Consider the following 7,002-nt stretch of genomic DNA (forward strand, 5'->3'; position numbering starts at 1 on the left):
TAAAGAAAGAACAATTTGGATTGGATGAAGATGATATGACCCAAAGAAAGAAATTGTTTGTTGAACTTAAAAGTATAAAGTTTAAAATTGAAATGCTTGTAAAGCAGAAATCTAGAGCAAATTGGTTGCATGATGGTGACATGAACACGCAAACGCAATATTTATATAAGATAGTAAAATGACACTAAAAAAATTATGAAATATTTTAAGAAAAAAAAATAGTAACTATAGTGACTAAACTAGAAATCAATTTAAAAATTATTTAAAAATAATAGAAATTAATTTAGAAACTAAATATTTTTAGTCTATAATTTAATTATTATAATAATTAATTATTTTTTTCTTTCTAAAAATTGATTTTTATTTATGATTTTTTTTAATGTTGAGATGAAATAAAAATATGTTGAAAGGAATGTAGGTGTTGATTGGAGTGAAGAACCGTGTAGGGTTAAAGGGGAAGTACTCAGATTTTATGAGGATAGGTTTTCAACCTCTCAAGAAGGTTTGAAAACCTATATAAAGTTGTTGCCAAAATTCTCTTTATTTTATTTTTTTAATCATGAGTTTTAACTTAATCACACATTATATTTTTTTTATTGGTTCATTATGTTCTTTTTTTTACATTAATCTTACATTAAAAAAAACATAAGAATCGAGATAATAATAATAATAATACTTTTTTATTATTAACCTTATTTATATTAGTGAAGTATTAATTAAATTATATATGTAACGATAACCTTGCTATATATGCATATAATAGATTCATTTATCTTCAAAAAGTTAAAAGTTAAAAAATATTAATCTTATCTTAAAATACCATCGTTGAAAAAGGTAAACAAATTCTAATAAAACAAAAAGGAAAAAAAAAGTTTTGTAAGTATTGATGAAAGAGTCAAAAATTAATATTACAGTGAAAATAATTATCAGTTTTATTTTTGTTGCAATACGTCCAAAAAATTCTTTAACTTTTATGAAATTATTTTGTATAAAGCTTTTACCCATCACGACTTGACTTACCATGGAATACATCTTACGGTATTACTAATTTACCTACAAATCACTAAGTAAATATCCGTTGTTTCTTAGTAGTGATTATAAGTCTTGATTAATATTAATTAAATTATGCAACAGTCAAGTTAATTATAAGTAAATGAAATGAATTCATGTGGAAGAGAAAGGAAAGAGCATATGAGATACATTGAAAGTAGGAGTGAAATATATATTATTTATTAGATTGCACTAATGATTTATTAAGAATAGCAGATAGTGCGTGTGCAGTGTTAACAAAAGTTTATTAAAGATGAAGAAAAGAAGGTGATGAGAGGATAAGGGCATAAGTATCCTTTAGTTTATGGGGTAGTGGTGGTTGAAGAGGGCGGTGGTGGAGAACACTGGGGCAGGAAGGGGATGAGGTCGCAAGTAAAAGAGAGTGGTAATGACTGATGTTGAATATTATTAGAAGATGACAAAGGACCACTCTCCTCCATCACATGTCTTCCTGCTAATGCTCCATTCATCATCCCTGATAACCAAATACCAATCACAAAACACAAAACCATCAATCTCTCACACCTACAACCCATCTTTATGCTTCCTTCAATTCCAATTTTTACTTTTGATTGATTACACTTCACAACTTCTGCATATTCCAAACACTTCCACCTTCCCTTTTATACACACATTAATCAATCAAATATTACTCTGTAGGTTTCTTTAATCAATTACTCATTTATATCTATTATAATATATATAACATTCTCATCAAACATAATAAACTCCCTCTTAATGGAATACCAATTACGAGTATTCTTTCAATCAATGCTTAATGCAGATGTTGATACTGTCTCTATCTCTTTCCATATATGTCTTCCAATAGTTTCTCATGATAACGGTGTTATAATAATAAAAACACATGATTATGAATCATAAAGGTAACAATATTATAGTTAAGATTCACTTTTGATACAATCAATAGTAAATTTAAGGGTTTAATATATTTTTTTTTTTTATACTTTGACGGGATATTGATTTTTGTCTCTAGATATTCTAAATACTTGTATAATAAAAAAACTATTGGAATGAAGGTTGGTAAAATTTGTTTTACTTAACAAATGTATTTTCAATTTAAATTAAAATGTTAATTTATTATCAATATTAATTTTACCAAACAAATGTATTTTCAATTTAAATTAAAATGTTAATTTATTATCAATATTATAATATTATAATACATTCAATATATAAATTTGTTTGTTAAAAAAAAATATTATTAAAAATTTATTCTAATAGTTTTTTACTATAAGTATTTAGAAGTATAAAATTTAGATTATGATAAAAGACGAAAGACATATTTAATCCTAATTTCAATAAAAAAGATTACATTGATTTGTTTTATAAATTGAGATAAACATTAATTTTTTTACCTTACACTTGAACATTCTTCTTTATCAATATTTGAATAATCTTTCCAATATGTTCCAGTAATAGTGACAGAAGAAAAAAATATGTTTAAGTGCAAGAAAATTTAAATCTTATTTATTTTATAAAATTATAGATTGAATCGAAGGGTGATGTTTTAATTAGAATTATTTTAGCTTATAACATTTTTTTCATTATAATGTTTAAGATCCTTATCTACTAGATAGAAAGATGGAAAATACAGTAAATTATTAAATGGATGGAAATATAGGTTTACGGCAAATAATAATAATAACAGAAAACTGAGAATCATCATCGATATCACCAAATTAGAATCAACATTTGCATAACTTATGTATTTATCAATTTTTAAAATTCTAAGATACTGAAACAGATATATATAAGAGGTCTGATCATATGCACCAGGTGCACAGATTAACAAAATTAATAAAAAAAATCCAAATAAGAATTGTTTATTTGAAATATGGTGGCTCTAGAGTGTTAATCTCAAGTAAAAATTTCCTTACATAAATTAAGATTCATGCATTTTAATCATTTATTCCTCCAGAAGCTGAGTAGTTTAATTTTAAGAAGTTGTTATGCTAAGTTGCTTAACCGATGCGTATTGAGCAATGACGTTAAATAACATTGCTTAATTTTTTTAATTAACATTAACTAATTTTAAATAATTTCATTGAAAAGAATATTATAAGTAACTAGTCATTTTTTTTAAAATATTAATTTTTACATTTTAGCAAGACTTTAAATAATTTTTTGGTTTATGTGAATTTTGTATAGTTGTTTTCTAGCTAATATATGTTGTTGTGTCCGACTCTCGAGAAGTAGAAGCAACCCCAAAATAGGCTAAGGAGTTTTAGATGATTAGGTATTAGATATTGAAGTGGTAGATACCATTAGAGGTATGTTTGAGGGTTATGGACAAAGCATAACTTCTTTTAATAGAATTAGAATATCTTTAAAATATTTTTATTATTTTTACTATAAGAAAATTATTAAATAAAAACTAATTTTAGAAATAAAAAATAATTAATTATTATATTGACTAAATTGGATATTATTTTAGAAAGTAAAAAAATTATTAATTTTTATACTAGTTTCTATTATTGATAAATAGTTTTTACATTGGTATTTAGTTAGCTACTAAGATTTTTGCTACCAAATTTAAAATCTAAATATTTGGTAGTTAAAACCTTAGTAGCCAACTAGATACCAATTTAGAAACTATTTATCAATAATAGAAATTAATTTAAAAATCAATAATTTTTTTAGTATCTAATTTAGTCAATATAACAACTAATTTTTTAATGTATAAAATTGGTTTCTATTTAATGATTGTCTAGACGTGTATTTATTTTTTCCTTGATAAAAAAATAACATTTACATAAATACCTAATTTGATCTTGATACTTTCAAAATATGTTAAAAAAACCTTTTTAAATAGTGTAAAATTAACTTGAAAAAAAAAATAGGTAAAATTTAAAATACTATAAAAAAATAAGAAAAAGAGAGATGAAATTAAAAAAATATTTTTATTATAGAAAATATATGTACTGCCTTTTAACAATCCTTTAACACTCTTATTTCATGCTCTCATCACATGTATATTCTTTTTTCCACTAATACACTTTCCACCCAGAGAAAGATCTTTGTATCTTTTAGTAAGGCTCAACTCATTCTTTAATTGAGAAATCTGACATTTAAGTGAAAAAGAAGCAAGCTGCATGTTAGATATTTCACAACAATTCATATTTTTTTATAAGGTTAATTAAGACTTAAAATTAAGATTGTTTCAAGTCATTTAAAATTTATACTGTTGAATTTATAGTGCATATGTTATACTATTAAAAATCTCACATCGACTAGAAATAAAGATAATTTATAATATATAAGTGAGTAGAAACATCACTTTATATATTAATTTTATAAAATTAAACTAAACTTAAAATTTACTTTATTACTCTATTGTATAAGGAGATTATTTGAATTGTATTTATAATAGCCCTTCCTAATTACATCAAAATGGCAAAAGTCAGTATCCACTAATAACCTCTGAAGCTTTTGTTGAAAGCAAAGGCGTTAGCAAAGAAAAGGAAAGATTGGAAGGGGAGTGGAGGAGCAATTCTGAAATCAATAAATAGAGTTAAAGGTCACACCAAGAATTTTAGAAATGTTTTTAAAAATTTGAAGAAGGCAACAAAGGTCAAGAGCAAATGTAGGGAATGAGCAGTGGTGCAATGCAAAAAGACTTCTTTGGGACTGCTTCTGGTGTGGAGATCATCTATAAAACTAAAGGTACGATACTGTGGATGTAGCATGTTTTTTTGTGGCTACATTGTAAAATGTTTTATGGGAAACTGAATTCCGAATTAGGTTTTGTATTTTTCTTATTTTTAGTTTAAAAAGTAATTAAAGGAAGAAAAATTAGGAAAAGAAGTCATATATTAATAATTTTAAATGAAATAATTAAAAGAAGTTTTTTGGAATAAAAGTGTAAAAATGTAAAAATTTAAATTTTTAAAAAAAATAGAGAGAAGTAGTAACACTTAGTAATACACTCTTTTTTTGGAAGTTCGTGTTGTTGTCCAGGGATTCGGAAGGGGTGATACAGAAAGCTCTCGAAGAGAACAAGGAGTGGTTTGCAGATGTTTTTGAGTCAGTAGTCCCCTGGGATGACAACTTTGTGGTGGAGGACAAGATTGTGTGGGTGAGTTCTGGAGGAATACCTTTAAAGTTCTGGAGCAAACAATGTTTTGAACAAGTAGCTGCTCTCATAGGTCTCTAATAGAAGTTTATGCTGCTACCTTGGAGCAAGAGGTGCTTGAGTACGCAAGGCTACGAGTGAAGGTTCCGGTGGTCGGAGAATTACGCACGATGCAGAATGTGCGGTTCAACGAAACTCTGTGTAAGCTTGTTATTGAGGAGGAGACTCCCAGCTCGAGAGCTTGCGTTTGTGATCCTCAACATAAGTGGGGGGTGATGCATGGAAGGGAGTCTGATGCAGAGTCGGAGGAGAGGTTCAGAGAAGAATTTTTTGAGTCAGAAGGCTTCGACTATGGCGATCAGAATGAGGTGAGGGTGAATGCAGGTGAAGAGAAATCAATGTTTTTCCCGAAAGAGGGAGGCACAACCGTAAGAGGAGGCGCGTGCGTTGGAACCTCATCTGACGGTAGGGTTCGAGGTGTGGCGGTAGGGAATCAAGGTGTGGAGAAAGTCTCACTAAAATGGAGGGGTACGTAACTGCATGCGAAAAGAAAGCTTGGCGAGGGTATCTTTTAAGACAGTGTCAGTGCAGAAGGAGGCTAGTATGCATGTAGAAGGATTCATGGGTACGAGAAATAAGGAGGTTGACCTAATGGGTAATGGGCCTCTAAAGGCCCAGTAGAGAGAAGGGAGTACGTTTAGTGTTTTTTCTGATTTAGGCCCAAGGGAGGGGGAAGTTGATTAGCTCCAAGCAAATACTCTACCACTACAAGAAAATATGGAATTATATAAACCCTAAACCCTAAACATTATATACCGATCCTATTCCGGATGTAAAGAGACATTACTATAGACGAATTAATATTAAAAAAAAACTACAATATATGAGATTCAAAGCCAAATTCCTTCGGTTACCAAATAAACATTAACCAATACACCACACAAATTCTTTTATCATATTAAGATTTTTATTATACTTATTATTATTATTAATATAAATAATATTAATATTATTCATAAAAATATAAATAAAAACAATAAAAAAATTGAAAAATATATTAGAAAATATTATTGTGTTAAATATAAATAAATTTATTAATTATACTAAATAATATTAACCATATTTAATAATATTAATAATATTTATAATATTAAAATATTATTATTATTAATATCATTTATATTATTAATATTATTCATAATATAAATATTATTAAATATTGTTAATATTATTTAATATAGTTAATAAATTTATTTATATTTAATACAATAATATTTTCTATTATATTTTTTACTTTTTTATTTTTTTTATTTATATTTTTATTAATAATATTTCTAATATTTTTAATATTTATATTATGAATAATATTAATAATAATAAGTATAATAAAAATTGTAATATGACAAAAGAACTTATTTGGTGTAGTGGTTTCTGTGTAGTGGTTAAAGTTTTTCTGGTCACCTAATTTATTCTTTTTAGGATTGATTATGACTGACTTTATAAAAAAACTTATAGAAAAAAATGTTTTAAAAAGACAATTTTTTTAATAATATATAGAATTAAACTGTTATAACGATACACCTTTTATATTTTATGGATTAAATATTTTGTTTCTAAAATTTTCAAGCGTTACATTGTTGATAAATTAAAAATCATATTTTTACAAATTTATAATCATTTATTGAGTTGTATACCGATTTACTAAATTCAACCCAACTATTTATGATGATTTTGGTTTTGATTGAAATTTAGTAAAAAAAAACAACAGACTAGATTCATTCAAAACTAATTCAAACTATTTTAATGATCAAATTTCGAGTTTCATAAAACTCAACCCAAACTCTACTCATAAAGATTGC

Source organism: Phaseolus vulgaris, chromosome 2 (genome assembly GCF_000499845.2).
Source record: "Phaseolus vulgaris cultivar G19833 chromosome 2, P. vulgaris v2.0, whole genome shotgun sequence".
Lineage (NCBI taxonomy): Eukaryota > Viridiplantae > Streptophyta > Magnoliopsida > Fabales > Fabaceae > Phaseolus > Phaseolus vulgaris.